The sequence below is a fragment of the Acinonyx jubatus genome, chromosome A1 (assembly GCF_027475565.1).
Source record: "Acinonyx jubatus isolate Ajub_Pintada_27869175 chromosome A1, VMU_Ajub_asm_v1.0, whole genome shotgun sequence".
NCBI lineage: Eukaryota > Metazoa > Chordata > Mammalia > Carnivora > Felidae > Acinonyx > Acinonyx jubatus.
In genome coordinates, this window is record NC_069380.1 from 135741617 (window position 1) to 135762210 (window position 20594).

Here is a 20594-nt window from a genome sequence, read left to right on the forward strand (position 1 = left end):
ATTTATGAATTGGGTAACCTGGGGCAAGTTACTCAACTTCCGCAAGCTTCTGTGTTCTCATCTGTAAAATGGCGATAATAAATAACACCGACTTTGCGTGGCTATTGAGAGGATTAAAAGCAGTAAATTATGTAGAGAGCTTCGCATAGTTCCTGGCACAGAGTAGACATCTAACAAATGGGATCTATTATTTTTGTAATTAATAGGAAAAAATATGAAGAACCGCACTAAAATAATTTATGTGTTTTTCTTCTCTTGTTTCAATTTTGTTACTGTGTAAATAAAAATTACTTTTACTACTTTGAAATTTTTTTCCTAACATTTATAACACAAAACACTACTTAGATCTTCATAGCTCTTTAAGGTAAGAAATATGTTGATAACTATGTTAATATATTAATAGTAAGAAAGTGCTTTACTTGGGTAAGGTAACAAGGGTGTGAATAGGAGGTCAAAGAAATGTATGAATTCATTAAATGTAGCTTAAGTATCCAGGGCAGATGGTAATTTATACTCCTAAAGGACCTTCATTCCAGCCACACTTAGTCCCTCTAATGACATAATATGTGGAGGCATGGGCTTCTGCAGCAGAAAATAACAGAGTGGCCAATTAGGACTTGGCCTCCTGATCCTTACGAATGGCTCTAAGATATAGGGACAGTGAGAAGGTTTGCAAAAGGACAAGTAATAGTTTTGTGAAGTTGGTGGCTCGTTCCATTGCCCCCTGGGAGAACAAAACTTCTGCACAGCTCTGGTTGAATAATTATCGATTGAATGAATATACTATAATGTGTTTAATCATTTCCCTTGTGGAATAGGTAATTTTCCCCTAACTTTTTTATATTATACATGATAATGCTGCAAGCATCTTTGTGTATAGAACTTTTTCTTCCATTGAAGCATCATGTTGCCCTGATGATGAGTCCAAACCCTGGAGCTTCAAATCTCAACTCTGCCATTAGCCAGCCATGTGATCCTAAGCAAATTTTTTTTAACCTGGGGCATCCTTCAGTTTCCTCATCTCTAACATGACGAATAATCAAAGTATGTACTTTATATGGCTACTGTGAAGACTAAATGAGTTAATATATATGAAACACTTAGAAACGTCCCTGGCACAAAATAACATTCTAGGTAGTAATAACTACCAATGGTGATATTTTGTCTTGGGATGAATCTGAAGTTGCAAAGGCATTTATATTTTTATGCTCTTAATATTTCATGCTAAGTCACTTTTTAAGAATTCCTGTTATTCCATCGATTTAGGCCGACATAATTTCTTTTTATTTTTCTACAGCCTTTTTATAGTTTTATGATTTTCCTTATACTTTTAAGTTCATTAAATGTGAGATAGTACCTTATTGTTGTTGTTTTTTAATTAAAAAAAAAATTTCTTGGTGTTTTTTTTTTGAGAGACGGAGAGAGACAGAGCACAAGTAGGAAAGGAACAGAGAGAGGGGGAGACAGAATTCGAAGCAGGCTCTGGGCTCTGAGCTATCAGCACAGAGCCTGATGCAGGGCTCGAACTCACGAACCACGAGATCATGACCTGAGCCGAAGTTGGTGCTTAACCGACTGAGCCACCCAGGCGCCCCGTTACTGAAGGTATTTTTTAAGTTTTCCCTTGTTTCAATGCTCCTAGTGTCCTTTTTGCTCTTAGGGATTTGGTGTTATACTTTAGCTTTGACTAAAGACTGACATATTTAAAATGTTATTAGCTTACCTGTCATATTTAGCACAACTCTCTTAGTTTGTTTTCCTCTTTAGCTTCCTTTATTAATTTTCATCTTATAGAGATTTGAAATGTTTCTATAGTCATATAGATCTATCTTCTATTTTTTTCATTTCTGTTTCCTCTCCTATTTTTCTTATTTTCTTACACTTTGACTTGTTAGTATTTAACTTCCTGGAGTTTTCTCCTAAAAGGTAGAGACTCACTTAGTCATCATTGTATCTATATACCTAGCCCAGTCCCAGCACAGGGTGAACAACTGAAAAATACTTGTGGAATGTATGAATAAGTGAAGGGGCAAGTTCACAGACTACACAAAACTACGATTGCTTAATAAGATCACGTTTCCTTCCTCTTGGAGTCCAGAGGGTCCAACCATCTGATGACCAGGTTCTCCAGAATGCCATTGTCCCCACCCAGTGTCTCTCCCAGGACCGGCACTGATTTCTCCCTCAATTCACCAAGGCACAGTTAAGACAAGAGTAAAACAGTTAGGAAAAATGTACTGTAGATTCAGGGACGGAGTAACAGCACAATACGGTATAGGTTACAACCACTTCTAGGATGTATTACTTTCAGAACACCCAGTATGGCAGTGGCCAGCTTACCTCCACCCACAACAGAAAATCTCCAGGCATCTCCAAGCACTGGAATACTGGCCCTAACAACCCATATAGCGGCAATGGGAGTGTGACTGAGTACGTGTTCATCGTTGTATGCATGTGGGTGGGTGTGTACTTGCATATGCAGGAAAAAGAGAGACAGAGCCAGAGATATTCACAGAGAGATGTCTCCTCTCAAAATCCATGCCCTGCTTCATATGATGCTTGTGAAGATTCAGTGAGTAAAATAAATTATACAATTGACAGTGGAAACACCCATTCATTCAGAGTGTAATCTGGTTCCCATGGCTCACACAAGGCAGTGATAAAGGTCAGCAGTGTGTTTCCCAGATCAGAGTTTTTCCATCTTAAATAACACTATGTGAAAGGCACCAATGGTCCAACCCAAGTGTTACTGTACCAACTTCAATCTTGCTGATTCCTTTTCACACTTTTTATCTCTAGTATAAAAAGATCAGGCCTACCCAAAGGTCCAGTATCACAGTCTCCTATAAGCAATCAGTTAGCCAAAACACACACACACACACACACACACACACACACACACGCATGCAAACTAGCTATCTAGCTATCTAGCTATCCAAAAAAAAAAAAAAAAAGTACTTGCAAGGACAGGTCAGCCTAAATCCACATTCTAAGGTGCTATTGTTTGAATATTTGCATTCCTCCCCACCAAAATTCATATGTTGAAGTCCTAACACCCAATGTGATGGTATGGAGCAGGTGGGACCTTTGGGAAAGTACATAAATTAAAAGGTGGAGCCCTCATTGAGGTGCCTGGGTGGCTTAGTCAGGTAAGAGTCTGACTTCAGCTCAGGTCATGATTTCACATTCCGTGGGTTCAAGCCCCACACCGGGCTCTGTGCTGACAGCTCAGAGCCTGGAGCCTGTTTCGGATTCTGTGTCTCCCTCTCTCTCTCCTTCCCTGCCACCACCCCCCCCCACCACGCCCATGCTCTGTCTCTGTCTCTCAGAAGTGAATTAAAAAAAACATTAGATAAAAATTAAAAAAAAAAAAAAAAGGTGGAGCCCTCATGAATGGGATTAGTACCTTATAAAAGAGGCTCCAGAGATACTCCTGGGCCTTTCCACCATGTGAATATACAATGGGAAGTCTGCCACCAGGAAGAGGGCCCTCATTAGACAGGCTGACACCCTGATCTTGGACTTCCAACCTCCAAAACTGTAAGAAATAAATTTGTCTTGTTTATAGCTACCTGGTCTGGTGTTTGGTTATAGCAATGTGAACAGCCTAAGACACAGGGACATATTTTTCCCCCTTGGTTTCAAAAGGACATACACCAGTCAATACAAACAATTTATGCTTCAAAATTAAACTTTTCAGCTTACTGGAGACTTCCGTCTCCTCCAAAAGCAACAATCATGTCCTTGTTCTACATTTATGTAATTAAAAGGGTTTATTCTGATGTTTTTCTCAAAACTAAGAAAGTCTTCCCCAAAAATGAATAGATGACTCCATCTCTACAAGAAAAAAACTGGAAACTTTTCAATAATGCCAGCTTTCAAAAATGGTAAAATCCTGATAGGCAGCCTCTTGAGGAAGGGATAAAAATGCAGTTTGAGGTGAAGGCCTAAGTTGATTTTTATTCATATTAATATCTATTATTCTTGTGAGTTCTTAAATCATCTCCTTTCGCCACCATTTGAGAAGACTGGGTTTATGTATTAAGCATATGTACAAGCTAGGTTTTCTATTCCTTTTGGTTACCCTTAATTTCATTTATGAACTCATATCATATCATTTCCATTCATTTCCTTTAAAATTCTAGTATCTACCAAATATTGTTCCTCCTCATTGTTCTTTTTTTATAGAGAGAGAAGGTAATATAGTTGACCTTTGACCAATGTAGGGATTAGGGGCACTGAACCCCTGCACAGTTGAAAATCCACATGTAACTTTGGCTTCCCAGAAACTTAACTACTAGTAGTCTACTGTTGACTGGAAGCCTTACCCATAACATAAACACTCAATTAACATGTATTTTATATGTTGTATGTATTATATACTGTATTCTCACAATAAAGTAAGCTAGAGAAAGGAAAATGTTAAGAAAATCATAAGGAAGAGAAAATACAGTTATAGCACTGTACTGCATTTAATTTTTTTAAGTTTTTACTTAAATTCCATTTAGTTAACATACAGTGTAATATTAGTTTTAGGGGTACAATCTATGTACTGTATTTATTTTTAAAACTCCATGTGTAAGTGGACCCACCCAGTTCAAACCTGTGTTGTTCAAGGGTCAACTATATTTGATAATTCTGTTCATTTGTTTTGCCAAAACAGTTCTGGAGTCATTTTATTGAACTCTCTAAAATATTCTTTAGTTTTTAAAAAAAATTTTTTTTCAACGTTTATTTATTTTTGAGACAGAGAGAGACAGAGCATGAACAGGGGAGGGGCAGAGACAGAGGGAGACACAGAATCTGAAACAGGCTGCAGGCTCTGAGCGGTCAGCACAGAGCCCGACGTGGGGCTCGAACTCACGGGCCGTGAGCTCATGACCTGAGCCGAAGTCCCAAAGTCAGACACTTAACCGACCAAGCCACCCAGGCGCCCCTATTCTTTAGTTTTTAATGGGAATATGTTAAATTTATATATTTATTTGGGAAGTGCCATCTCTACTATCCACAGTCACGGTATGTCTCTGTATTCATTTGGTTTTTTGAATTCTTTTATTAAAGTTTTTTTTATAATTTATTTTATGTGTCTTACATTTTCCACATTAATATCCATATATTTTACAATTTACTGCCATTGTCAATAAGATCTTTTTAGTTATCTTTTCTAGTTGGTTTTTACTGATTTTTAGGAAAGATATGTGTGTTTATAGATTTATCTTGTGTTTTCCCATCTCATTAAATGCGTTAGACATTTCAAATAGTTCTGAGGAGGGTGAGAATGGCTTAATTTGGGTCTTTTATTTCTTCAAATAACATTTCTGTCTATTTCTCATCCCCCACCCCACCTATATTTAGTTTTCATTTCTTTTGGAGATCCTTCCATAATAAAAATAATTTTGGGGTACCAGGGTAGTTCAGTTGGTTAAGCATCTGACTTTGACTCAGGTCATGATCTCATGGTTCATGAGTTCAAGCCCCACATCAGGCTCTGCACTGACAGTGCGGTGCCTGCCTGGGATTTTCTCTCTCTCTCCCTCTCTCTCTGCCACTTCCCCACTCACCCTCTCTCTGTCTCTCTCTCTCTCTCAAAACAAATAAATAAACTTAAAAAAAAATAACTTTGAGGGGCTCCTGGCTGGCTCAGTTGGGAGAGCAGATGACTCTTGATCTTTGGGTCATGAGTTTGAGTCCCACATTTGGCACAGACATTATTATATATATATATATATATATATATATATATATATATATATATATATAATATGATATATTATATACATATTATATATATAATATGATATATATATGATAAAATAAATTTTTTAACATTATATTGGCAAATACTGAAGACAATTTCTTAAAGGAAAATATTGCTAGATTTGCTCTACATTATAAAATTGACTCAATATTAAATTCTTTTTTTAATGTTTATTTATTTTGAGTGAGAGAGAGAGAACATGAGCAGGAGAGGGACAGAGAGAGAGGGAGAGAGACAATCCCAAGCAGGCTCCATGCTGTCAGTGAAAACCGGATGTGGTACTCAGTCTCACAAACCATGAGATCATGACCTGAGCCAAAATCAAGAGTCAGCTGCTTAACCGACTGAGCCACCCAAGGGCCCCAATATAAAATTCTTAATTTTTCCTTTTTTATGTCAAGAAAGAGTAAGCCTACATCTCACTTTTAAGGTGTTTAAGTCTGAATATTGAATTTTATCAAATATCATTTGGGGCTTTTATTGCTGTGACTGTATGGTTTTATTACTGAAATTATCAATATGTGGCTTTTATTTTGATAATTTCCCTTTGATTGAATCATTCATTAATTCAGAGAGAATGTCTTTGATTCCCCAGTCTTCAGTAGCCTCCCACCTCTCTGTCACATTTCTCACTGTATTCTCTTCATGGCAGTTACTGCTATCTGGAATTATCTTGTTTATATGTTTATGCATTTATTGTCTATCCCCTACATGTAGAGCCCTAATTGGCACTGCTGCTTTGAAATCCTGACTGGTCAGACCATCATGGCCACATTACATTGTCACATACCATGATCTAGCATTACAGTGCCATCTTGGAGCTAATGAAATCCAAAACTGCTTCCTAAATCCTGGCTTTTCCTGAAGACCTATTTGCAAGGCATCTCTGTGCAGAAGTGGCCTTTGACTCAGGAGACAGCACTATGTAGAACTGACAGTTTTCAATTTCTGAGCTAAAGTTCTAAGCTGCTGTTAAGTCTTGCTGCCACTGGACACAGAAAGATCCAGAATTTATATATACACTTTTATTCAGAGATTGTACAAATAAGAAGACATCATCCTTAAATATTTTTAGCAAAATAGAAACCATTTCTAAGCCAATAATAAGATCAAGATATCCGCACTGGATAAGAAGTAACACTTGGATTCCAGCCCAGATATTTTCATTTATTTACCATGTGACCTTGGTCAAGTTATTTATCCTCTTAGATTTCTCCTCTGTAGAATGAGGGAACTGCATTAGATTTATCAATGCCTTCCAGCTGCAATTCGAAATGAATAATTCATTAGAGAAAATTTATAAAATTAATATTAATAAACTACTCTTTTTAAATCTAAGAAGTTAAAATAAACCTTGGTAAACCTTCAGGTACTGCCATCTTACCAGAATATGATGGTAGCTTTGTGGGATTTTTATGCCCAAAACCATCAAATCATCTCTTCAAATTAAATCACATGAAACAAACGATTTAGAGATATATTTCTGCAGTGAAAAACTCTGGTCATCGCCTGGGCCCTAATGCTTATTCTAGAAACTGCTCCTCCCTCTTTTGTCCCCCCTCGCACCGCAGTGCAGTCACAGCAGGGCAGTCCTATTGCAACATGACTCTTCCTTCTGGCCACAGTTAATCACCTGTGGTCCAAGTTGGACACCTCATTCCTAAAGGCCAGGAAGTCCCATTCGCAGGAATTTGGGTCTTAGGGAGGAAAGAAAATGGAGACTTGGTCCCTAATGCTTGAAACCATAAATGTACACCCTGGGGATGCCAGGCAGGCATGTTCTCCATGGGAAAGATGGTTTACAGAAACAGGAGGCAAGCAGAGGATCTAATATTTCTGGTCCATAGACAAACTGTATTACTATCCCTAGAGTAGACTGTTTAATTCTTTTTTGAGAAATACCCCAGTGTACTTTCAGTAAGTTATTTTTGCCTTAGCTGGTGAGAATCTGCTTTGTTGCCCCCTACCCTCACCAAAAATCTAAAGTAATACAACTTCTATCCAAATAGATCTGAATCTCTTGTCTTCAGATAATCTCGCTGCCAGGGATGACTACTTCTCTCATAGCCTTGTTCATCTCTGTGACTTCTCTAATACTGCCTTGAGTTATCTGTTCATGCCACTTCTTTTAAATTGAAGGATTCCCATTAGCTTAACTAGCAAAAGATGTACTTTCTGAAGTACAACTAAAATTGACCTGTATGATTTCGAGATATCTTCACCTTGTTTCTTTCACTACTGAGTCCTTCTCCTTCAGATTATGTTGCATAGAGCACTATAGTTTCCTTAAAAGAAAATTCTATAGAGCAGATCAGTAGATGGTATTTATATCTGCTATCTATATATTTCTGTTGCACTTGTAAGAAGGGCCTTAACTTCATTTACTTAGATCTTGAGGTGAAAGAAAAAAATAAAAGATGTGTAAGAAATCATTATTGAGGGATGCCTGGAGGCTCAGTCAGTTAAGTGTCTGACTTCAGCTCAGGTCATGATCTCACCACTCATGGGTTCAAGCCCAGTGTCGGGTTCTGTGCTGACAGCTTAGAGCCTGGAGCCTGCTTCAGATTCTGTGTCTCCCTCTCTTTCTCTGCCCCTCCCCCACCCATGCTTACGCACGCTCTCTCAAAAATAAATAAACATTAAAAAATTAATAATTATTTGAAGCAAAACAATTCAAGATATACTAGAATCATGGTAAATCATCAAAATAGCACTGTGGTGGCATCCTGCCTCCTCAGCAATCCAAATTCCAGTAATACATCCATTTTTAACAGTGTAATTATGCACTCCATCTATTGGAACATTCTTCTGAGGAGGGAACACAAATTATTTGAGCAGAAATATTACTAACAGGCAGAGAAAAAAGGTTAATGAGGAAATGGGAAAAGTGTTAAGGGATATAAATTAAGGGCTTATCCACAACTATTATTGAAATTTTCCTTTGTTTTGATTTTTTAGACGTATTATCAGCTTACATGGTCTTCATAATAATTCCCTAATGGTTTTCTTTCTAATTGATGTGAATATGCATCCCCTCAGAAAAATCCGATTCCAAGATTAGAAAGCTTTCCTTCTGTTTAGTCCTTAGAGACCATGAGATATGTTTTCCCCCATAGGCAACACACGTCCTGTGAAATGGAAGCAGAGCTTTTATGCCTTAAAATTCATTTATCTGAATGTACAATCATGACCAGCGTAGGCAAAGCAAATCCAAATTACCACTTCCACTTTAAGCCAACAAAACAAGAGATAGCCCTCATTTTAGAATTCTCTAAATGTTCCCCGTCAGGGGCACTAGGAAGCATAACATACGGAATCACAAATGGGTCTTCTGACAAGCTGCCAATCTAGTGACTCTTATAGGAAGAACAACAGTGAACACCAAGGACGAGACAAAAGTAACAGCTGAAATATGCGGTTGAAAATTGAACTAAACAGCCAGAGAAAGGTCGAGGTGGGAAGAAGCCAGTCCAGCATAGATGTAAGTTTAGAGCACCAAGGGAAAATTTCATAAGGAAATCTTATATTGCTTTAAAATTTATGAATAAAAAGAGCAGAAAGTCTCTGTGGTTTGGTGGAATGCTTAGATATTATAACCCCTGAATTGCTGGTGCAGAAATTAAAAGTTAGAAAAAGATTTTCCTATTTTCTGTCTCCACGGAAATGATTTATTCGAACAGATGTGTGTATGTATTTAATTTGTAAGTTTTGCTATGACCGTCTGTGTTTAAAAACATAAATCTGTCTGTGGCCCCCCGGGTGGCTCAGTCAGTTAAGCACCCGACGATTTGAGTTCAGGTCACGATCTCATGGTTCATGGGACGGTCTCCCAGGTCGGGCTCTGTGCTGACGGCACAGAGCCTGTTTGGGATTCGCTCCCTCTCTCTGACCCTCCACGGCTTGCTCACTCTCTCAAAATAAGCAAATAAACATTTTTTAAAAAACATAAATTTGTCTGGATACAATGTCTTCCTTGTATGAAAGGTGAGGATTCACTTGTAAATTAATTTTGAGAAGAATTTTCATGACATACAAAACATGAAAAATTCATTGGGATTGATTTAATGTAATCCCCGATGGGCTATAATACAATCATAACACTGACTCCTAAGATATCAGTGGAATTAAGCCTAAATTTTATTTTCTTAATATTTAATTCTCAGTTGCTAACCTAACCTGACTCAAATTATATACACTGAAATACTTCCTTACTCAAAATATTTAAAAAAAATTTTTTTTTAACATTTACTCATTTTTGAGAGTGAAAGAGACAGAGCATGAGAAAGGGAGGGGCAGACAGAGAGGGAGACACAGAACTGGAAACAGGCTGCAGGCTCTGAGCTGTCTGCACAGAGCCGGATGCGGGGCTCAAACTCCCGGAGTGTGAGATCATGACCTGAGCCGAAGTCGGGCGCTCAACCAACTGAGCCACCTAGGCGCCCCAACCTTACTCAAAATTTAAAATGAAACCATGTCCAGTATCTCATTTAACATTTACTTTTTAAAAGTAGGATCAAACATTCTGAATTAACCTGTTAGACATATTTTTCTCCCTCTTAGGAAATCTCCTAAAAATGGCAGCAAGGGAAACTTTCTAAAAGGTCTATTAAATCCACTGGCACAAAGAGAGCTGGAAAGCCACTACCGCAGGCAAGGAATGTTAACAAATGCGTGAAGATGGAAAGCAGATGAAGAAGTAGAAACCGGCTTAGAAGAACGGAGAAACCTCAAATCTAAGTGCCGAAATACCAAACTGAAGCATGCTGACTCTCCATAGAGCCGAGGAAGAGCTCAAGAATTGGAGGTAGTGAAACAGGCAGAGATGCAGAGTCTGAATGACAACAGGAAAGCCCATTGAAAAGAACTCTGGAATCCTCTCCTGGGAAGCCAGATGACAACTCCTGTCTTACCTTAGAAAAAGGGGGAGGTTTATTCTCTCTAGTAATTGAACTAGAGAGGTCCTAGATTGGGGTATTCTTTTTATTTATTTGTTTGTTTATTTATTTAACTGTTTATTTTTGAGAAACAGTGAGCACGAGTGGGGGAGGAGCAGAGGACACAGAATCCGAAGCAGGCTCCAGGCTCTGAGCTGTCAGCACAGAACCCGATGAGGAGCTCGAACCCACAAACTGTGAGATCATGACCTGAGCTGAAGTCACATGCTCAACCGACTGAGCCACCCAGGCACCGGTAGACTTGAGGATTCTAGAGACAGTAGAGGGCAGGGATGAGGCACCAAAATGAAAATAAATCTGAGTTAGGGTTAATGAACAATGCAAGCTCCCACGTCCATCCCTGCAATCCTTCCCAGGGCCTGGAACACCAGAAACCACGCTTATTCCTCCCAGTCAAGACATCAAAAAAGCTGTCAACGTACAAGTTGTCTCAGAGCCCCACCACCCAATGAAGATGCCCACTTGTCTACAATTTCTCCAGCACAACGAGCTTCCAATTTGCTTTTCAGTGCCTTAGTCTTAAACATGCCTGAATGGTGAGCAAAGTCTCACCAGACATTTGAGGAAAGCTCTGAAGTGAAAAGCTGAAAGGCAGAGAGAAAAATAAACAAAAGGAATCAGGGCAGGTGGTGGGGGGGAAATGCAGGCAGTAGAAGATGATTTCATTTTTAAATTTTGATTAATATCCCTTAAGAGATAAGAGAAGACTAACCCAGAATTTTTCCTACCATGCCCTCCATAAAAGAGCTGGGTTTGAGATCCCTTTAGGTACCACTGTCACTAATTCTGCCACTCTTTGCCACTATTTCTGCCTCGTTGGGACTCGACAATCTGCCCAACTCATCTTTATCTTTACTAGAGTAGAACACAATTACTCAAAACATTTATCAAAACAGAGACATTTAAAAAAAAAGTTTGCATCCCTCTATTATGTGGTTAATAATATTAGTAGAATTAGCATTATTTTCAGTTCACTCGGCAAAGATCATTACCCATTCCAAGCAGTAATAATGATGATGATGGTGATGATGGTGATAGCTGGCATGTAGCGAGTGCTTACTTGTGCCAGGCACTGTGACAGACTGTGTACAAGGACAGTCTCTTTTCATCTTCTCCACAGCCCTAGCAGGTGGGTACCTACTATTATTCTCATCACACTGATACAGAAACCAAGGTTTCCAAAGGTCACTCGACATCTTCAAGATGACAAAGGATTTGAAACCACCTATTCTGGGCATTAAGGCTTTGCCTTTAACCTCTATGTGCACTACTTTTTAAAGAAGAAAAAGAAAATCAAAGTTATATCGTGAGGGAACAAAATGGGGGGGGGGGTTAAATGGTAAACTGGTGATATATGTCATGTATTCCTCAAAATTTTTACAAGTTGAGGATAAACGTAAACCTAGAAATGTTACAGAGGAAGCAGAGCTGTTCTCCTAGGCAAGGCCTCACACGGGCCTCTTCCTTGATATGGTGTTGATAGGTCCAATGTTGGCGGTCCTGACTGCTGTTCTAAGAAAAGGTGTCCAGCAAAATCAGGGGTCACCTGGCAAGACTGTAAACCCAAAGAGAGATCTGCCTCTCGGGAGCAAACTCCCATTAACCAAATGCAGGGAAACCTATGCATTATGAACCAGGATGTCAGTCAATGTCCAAACCTGCCTAGAATGTTTCTTTCTTCATTAACCAAATTTGTGTGGAAAGCTAGGTTATAATCAGAAAGTTGCTTAGTGAGCATGGAAAAAAAAAGCCAAAGAGTTAGATTCTCTTAATACCTAGTTTCACCAAGTGTTAGAAGGTGGAGACGGGGACAGTAAAGTATCCTCCAGACTGAGAAGGCACTTTGAGCCCAAGAAATGAAGCAAGCCATTCCATACCATTTACAAGGAGTTTTACTCAAGGTAACTTACTGATGAAGTAGGGGAGGGGATAGTGTGGACAACAATCTAGCAGCTACACAGCTATTCTCTGGAAAATTTGGACCTTAATCCACATATTTATAGAGCAAAGGGATGTAGTTATCTAAGATGGCATCATCCACGTGCCAGAGGAGAAGGAGGGGAAGCTACCTCTATGAGCCATCTAAACTTTACACAAGATCAGAACAAGCCTTCTTGTATTCTGGTCAAGGCATACATTAACCTCCAAGGAGCTTGGAACATTATAGCCCAGAGGGAGGTCATTGAAAGCACATGAACAAGATGGAGGGCCGAAGTTGGAGACAGCATTGTCACCACTCCTACACCAACCTAGTCATCCACTCATCCATTCGTCCACTCAATTACGATTTACTGAGTACTTACTTTATGTGAGGACGTGATTGTTCTTAATGCTGAGGATGTGATTGTTGATAAGAGAGACAGAAGTTCCCATTCTAATGAAGTCCACAATTGAGTGAAAGAGAGGGACAGTCTCAAACAAGTAGAGAATGCAATTTTAGATACTGATAAGTGCAATGCCTAGAATTTCATGGTAAGAAGATAGAGGTTTAATAGGTTGGTCAAGAAATATCTAACGGGATATTTGGCATCTGAAGAAGTAAGAGAGATTAATTGTCTTAAGTCCTGGGGGACAGCAATCCAGCAGAGAAATCTTCAAGTATAGAGAGTCGAAGGTAGAGGTGAGCTCAGTATGTTTAAGGGACAGTGTAACTGCAGGCAGGTGAGCAAGTAATGGACAGGTGGGAGCTGAGGTCAGAAAGTAGGCAAAGGCTAGCTCATGTAGGGTTTCATGATTATCATAAGAATTTTATTCTGGGAGTTATTGGAGGCCATCGGGGAGGTTTTCAGAAAAATGACAGAATGCAATTTCTGAGAGATAAGCCTTGGACTGGAGTAAGAGATAAACTTGTACTTTCCTTTGGCAGTGGAGTTAGGCCTAGATGCCAAGCTAGGTATGTGACATGTGACAAGTGACAAAGTTTTAGCTGATAACAAAGGAAAGTGGTATGTGCAATTTTTTAAAGGGTGGGTCATGCACCTCTCCTTATTTTTTCTCCTTCCCAGTGGCTGGGATGTGGTTGTAAATCGCTAAGCTGAAACCTAGGAATTCACACTGAACCGTGAGGAGGGAGCTTATTATTAAGGATGGAAAAGCAGCAAGATGGAAGAGCCTACACCCCTCATCAGATTATTTTGAACCTTCTAGACCAGCTGTGAACTGCCTATATTTACAAGAGAGATAAATTACTATCTTGTTACTAGTTTTCCGTCACTTGCAGCAGAATCTAATCCTAACATGCTTTGTTCTTAGCTTGCTTGAGAGTGCATAATGACTAGAAACTTAGGGCCAAGACACTTACTGGAATCTTCCCAGCAGCCCTGATGGAACATACCGAGCCCTATTTCTAGTTTATAATAAAGAGGCCATAACTTGGCAGAGTGCTCATTGGGACACCCAAACTCCACTTAGTAAGCGGCCCTGATCTATTCTATTCTGGTGAACCACTTGAAAGACTGCTGTGTCTCTTTGACATAAGATTTGCAAATACAATCTCTCTCCAACCCTAGAAAGACTTTTGAATTTGATAGAATCTCCCTCTCTTTCTTAATGTAGGACTCCACAACTCTTGAAATATTAAAATATATCCAGTTTAAATTTGGAAACATTTTAGGGGTGCCTGGGTGGCTCAGTCGGTTGAGCGTCTGGTCATGATCTCACAGCTTGTTAGTTCAAGCCCCACGTCAGGCTCTGTGCTGACAGCTTGGAGCCTGGAGCCTGCTTCAGATTCTGTGCCTTTCTCTCTCTCTCTGCCCCAACCCACTCGCATTGTGTCTCTGTCTGTCTCAAAAATAAATAAACATTAAAAAACTTTTTTTTTAATTTGGAAACATTTTGGATCCAATGAAGAAAGATAGGTTGAAGATAAAGGAGAGAGAAGCCTGGAAGGAGATCAAGCAGAGGGGAGTGGTCTTTGCTAGAAGAAACATCAGGTTGTCTTTTCTCACTCACAGTTCTGTGGAAATTCTTCCACGTTGTTGTGCGTATCAGTAGTTTGTTTCTTTTTATTGCTGAGTAGTATTCTATGGTAACCATTCATTCACTAAAGAACGTATGGGTTGTTTCTAATTTGGGGCTGTTACAAATAAAGCTGCTATCAACATACAGGTTTTGTGTGAAAATAAGTTTTCATTTCTCTGGGATAAATGCTCAAGAGTGCAATTGCTGGATTATATGGTAATTGCATGTTTAGTTTTTTTGTTTATTTTATTTTATTTTTATTTTATTTTTTATTTTTTAAAATTTACATCCAAATTAGTTAACATACAGTGCAACAATGATTTCAGGAGTAGATTCCTTAGTGCCCCTTACCCATTTGGCCCATCCCCCCTCCCACAACCTCTCCAGCAACTCTCAGTTTGTTCTCCATATTTATGAATCTCTTCTATTTTGTCCCCCTCCCTGTTTTATATTATTTTTGCTTCTCTTCCCTTATGTTAATATGTTCTGTATTTTAAAGTCCTCATATGAGTGAAGTCATATATTTGTCTTTCTCTGACTAATTTCACTTAGCATAATACCCTTCAGTTCCATCCACGTAGTTGCAAATGGCAAGATTTCATTCTTTCTAATTGCCGAGTAATACTTCACTGTATATATACCACCTCTTCTTTATCCATTCATCCATCGGTGGACATTTGGGCTCTTTCCTTACATTGGGTGCATATACCCCTTCGAAACAGCATACCTGTATCCCTTGGATAAATGCCTAGTAGTGCAATTGCTGGGTCGTAGGGTAGTTCTATTTTTAGTTTTTTGAGGAACCTCCATACTGTTTTCCAGAGTGGCTGCACCAGCTTGCATTCCCACCAGGAATGCAAAAGAGATCCTCTTTCTCCGCATCCTCACCAACATCTGTTGTTGCCTGAGTTGTTCATGTTAGCCAACCTGACAGGTGTGAGGTGGTATCTCATTGTGGCTTTGATTTGTATTTCCCTGATGATGAGTGATGTTGAGCATTTTTGCATGTGTCGGTTGGCCATCTGGATGCGTTCTTTGGAGAAGTGTCTATTCATGTCTTTTGCCCATTTCTTCACTGGATTGTTTTTTGGGTGTTGAGTTTGATAAGTTCTTTATAGATTTTGGATACTAAGCCTTTATCTGATATGTCATTTGCAAATATCTTCTCCTATTCTGTCGGTTGCCTTTTAATTTTGCTGATTGTTTCCTTTGCTGTGCAGAAGCTTTTTATTTTGATGAGGTCCCAATCGTTCAATTTTGCTTTTGTTTCCCTTGCCTCCAGAGACGTGTTGAGTAAGAAGTTGCTGCGGCCAAGATCAAAGGGGTTTTTGTCTGCTTTCTCCTCCAGGCTTTTGATGGCTTCCTGTCTTACATTTAGGTCTTTCATCCATTTTGAGTTTATTTTTGTGTGTGGTGTAAGAAAGTGGTCCAGGTAAATTCTTCTGTATGTCGCTGTCCAGTTTTCCCAGCACTACTTTCTGAAGAGACTGTCTTTATTCCATTGGATATTCTTTCCTGCTTTGTCAAAGATTAGTTGGCCATACGCTTGTGGGTCCATTTCTGGGTTCTGTATTCTGTGCCATTGATCTGAGTGTCTGTTCTTGTGCCAGTATGCATGTTTAGTTTTTTAAGAAAGTGCCATACTGTTTTCCAGGGTGGCTGTAGTGTTTTATATTCCCAAAGGCAATGTGTGAGTGTTTCAGTTTCTTTGAACCCTCACCAGATTTTAGCGTTGTTGCTTTTTTTTTTCTTTTTTCACCAGCCATTCAGATAGGTAGATAGTGATATCTCATCTCTTGTGGCTTAATTTGCATTTGTCTGATGGTTAATGATATTGACTACTTTTTGAATAGTGAATCAGCCTTGCATCCCTGAAATAAACCACACCTGGTCATGGTATACTATTCTTTTCATATGTTGCTTAATTTTATTTGCCAATACTTTGCTAAGAAATTTTGAGTCTATGTTGAGCCTATGTTTGCATCTGTAAGAGATACCGGTTTATAGTTTTCTTTCTTATGCTGTCTGTCTAGTTTTGGTATCAGGGTAACAGTTGCTACATAAAATGAATTGGCATGTGTTCCCATGTCTTTTGTTTTTCTTGAAGAGGTTGTGTATAATTTGTATTAATTCTTTAAATGGTTGGTAGAATTCTCCAGTGAAACCATCTGGGCCTGGAGATTTCTTTTTGCAGACTTTTTAAATTATAAATTCAATGTCCTTAATAGTTATAGGGCTACTCAAATGATCTATTTCATGTTGGGTGAGTTATGGTTATTTGTACTTTTTAAGGAATTTGTGTATTTCATATAAGTTCTCACATTTATGTGTGCAAAGCTGTTCATAACATCCCCTTGTCATTCTTTTGATATCTGCAGGGTCTGTAATGATATCCTCTGTTTCATTCCTGAGTTTGATAATTTGTGTCTTTTTTCTTTTTCAATCTTGCTAGAGGTTTATCAATTTTATTGATTTTTTTCCCCCAAGAAGCTTTTTGTTTCATTGATTTTTCTCTAATGTTTTTCTGTTTTCAATTTCAGTGATTTCTGCTCTTATTTTTGTTATTTCCATTTACTTTTAACTTGCTTTTATCATTATATTTGAAGTGAGTTTCTCATAGACAACATACACTTGAGTCGTGTCTTTAGATCCACTTTACCAGTCAAAATACAATGTTTTAGACCATTTATATTTAATGTAATTATTGACATGTAAAGGCTTTAAGTCTGTCACTGTACCTTTTATTTTTTGTTGTGTTTTTTATTTTTTTCCTGACTTTCTATGGGTTACTTGTATATTGTTTTGAATTCCATATTGATTTATCTATATAATGTTTTTGAGTGTATCTCTACATAACTTTTTGACTTGTTGCTCTAGGTCTTTAGTTATAGTTGTTATAGTTAGTTATATAAATGTAATATACATGTTGTATATATAATATACTTTATGAATGTATAACTTATCCCAGCATACTGGTAGTGTCATTTTACCAGTTCAAGTGAATTGTAGAACCCTTATCCCCCTTTATGTCTCTTTACCTTTTCCATTTAAATACTATAATTGTCTTAAATATTTTTTCTTCATACATTTAGAATCACATTGGACAATGTTATAATTTTTGTTTCCACCATCAAACATAATTTAGAAAACTCAAGAGGAGAAGAGAAGCCTATTATATTTACCCATATTTTTGCTTAGCCTATTCTTCCTAACTTCCCAATGTTCCTATACACTTTCTTTTATAATTTTCTTTATGTTTAGCCATCCTTTTAGGAAAAGTCTGCTAGTGACAAAAATCTTTTAGTTTTCCTTCTTCTGAAAATGTTATGATTTCCCTTCCATTCCTAAGGATATTTTTTCCAGGTACAGGATTCTGGGTTGATAGTTCCTTCCTTTCAATACTTGTAAAACATAGTGTTATTTCCCTTTGGACTCCGTGATTTCTTATGTGAAATCATTGTCATTCAAATTGCTTTTCCCTTATAGGTAAAATGTCATTTTTTGCTCCCTGTTTTCAAGGTTTATTTCCTTTGTGTTTAGTTTTCAGGAATTGAACAGTGTGTCTTGGCATGGATTACTTTGGGTTAATCTTTTTTTCAGTTTCATTTATTTTTTTTAATTTTTTTTTTAATGTTTATTTATTTCTGAGACAGACAGAGACAGAGCATGAGTGGGGGAGGGGCAGAGAGAGAAAGGGGGACACAGAGTCCAAAGCAGGCTCCAGGCTCTGAGCTATCAGCACAGAGCCCGACGCGGGGCTCAAACTCACAGACTGCGAGATCATGACCTGAGCCGAAGTCAGACGCTCACCAACTGAGCCACCCAGGCGCCCCTGTTTATCTTTTAAAATAACAGTTATATTGATATGTAATTCATGTACTATGCAATTTGCCCTTTTAAAATGTACCATAAAGTGGTTTTTAGTATATTCACAGGATTGTACAATCTCTACTATCTAATTTTAATTTTTTTTTCAACGTTTATTTATTTTTGGGACAGAGGGAGACAGAGCATGAACGGGGGAGGGGCAGAGAGAGAGGGAGACACAGAATCGGAAACAGGCTCCAGGCTCTGAGCCATCAGCCCAGAGCCTGACGCGGGGCTCGAACTCCCGGACCGCGAGATCGTGACCTGGCTGAAGTCGGACCCTTAACCGACTGCGCCACCCAGGCACCCCTCTACTATCTAATTTTAAACCGCTTTTGTCACCCCCCAAGAGAAACCCTGTATCTACTGGTAGTCACTCTCTATTTTCTCTCCTATAATCCTTGGAAACCACGAATCTACTTTTTGTCTCTGTCTTTGCCTATTCTGGAGATAGATGGAGATTTAAGTACATCTGTATAGATATATCTATGGAGATATATATTTTACATATGAAAATTATATACCCATATATTTTTGTATATCTCTCTCTATATATTATATATATATATCTCTATAGAAATATAGAGAGATATATAGTAGTGTCACATAAATATAGTCCTACAGTATGTAGTCTTTTTCAACTGGATCTTTTCACTTGGAATGATGTTTTTGAGGTAGCATGTATTAGCACTTTATTCCTTTTTAGTATCAATTAATATTCTGTTATATGGATATACTATATTTTGTTTATTCATCCATCAGTTAATGGACATTTGAGTTATTTCCACTTTTTGGCTCCCACAAATAATGCTGCTGTGAACATTTGTGCACAAGTTTTGTGTGGACACATGCTTTCATTTCCATTAGGAGTGGAATTGCTGGGTCATATGGTAACACTATGTTTAATCGTTTGAAGACTTGCCAAACTCTTTTCCAAAGCAGCTGCAGCATTTACATCCCCACCAGCAATGCATGAGAGTTCCAATTTCTCCCCATTTTTGTCAATACTTGTTATTATCTGTCCTTCTTACTATAGCTATCTTAGTGGGTATAAAGTGGTATCTCGTTGTTTTGATTTGCATTTCCCTAAAGGCTAATTGTGTTGAACATCTTTTCTTATGCTTATCAGCCATTTGTACATCTTCTTTAGAGAAATACAGATCCCTTGCCCATTTTTTAATTTGGTTATTCATCTTTTTTATCATTGAGATGTAAGAATTCTTTATTCCAGACACAGGTCTCTTCTCTGATTAAGTTCTTTGCAAATATTTTTTCTTAGTCCATGGATAGTCTTTTTACTTTCTTCCTTGATAGTATCCTTTGAAGCACAAACATTTTAAATTTTGATGAAGTCCAACTTATCTACTTTTTTCTTTTGTTGTGTGAGCTTTTGATGTCATATCTAACAAGTCCTTTCCTACTGAAGGTCATAAAGATTTATTTCCATGTTTCCTTTTAAGAATTTTCTAATTTTAGCACTTATATTTTGAAATAATTTTTGTATATAATATGAGGTAGAGGTCCAGATTTATTCTTCTGCATTTGGATACTCAGTTGTCCCAGCTCTAATTGTTGAAAACCGTCTTTCCCAATTTAATTGTTTTGGCACCTTTGTTGAAGCTTTGCTCAACTTCTTAAGTCTGTGGGTTTATGCCTTTTGTCAAATTTCCGAAGTTTTCAGCTATTATTTCTTTGAGTCTTTTTTAATGTCACTCTCTTTCTTTCTCCTTCCAGGACTCTGAGGACATGAATTTTAAACCATTTGTTAATTCCATGAGACTCCATCCATTCATTTTTTCAATTTACTTTCTCTCTGTTGTTAAAATGGGCAATTTCTATTGCTCTGTCTACAATTTCACTGATTCTTTCCTCTGTCTCCTCTACTGAGAGAGTTGTTGAACTCATCCACTTAGTTTTTTATTTTGATTATTGTATGTTTTAGTTCCGAAATTTCATTCGGTCCTTCTTTATGTCTTCTATTTCTTTGCTGAGACTTTCTATTTTTTCCCTGTGTTTCAAGTGTTTTTGTAGTTGCTCAGACGTGTTTTATGTCT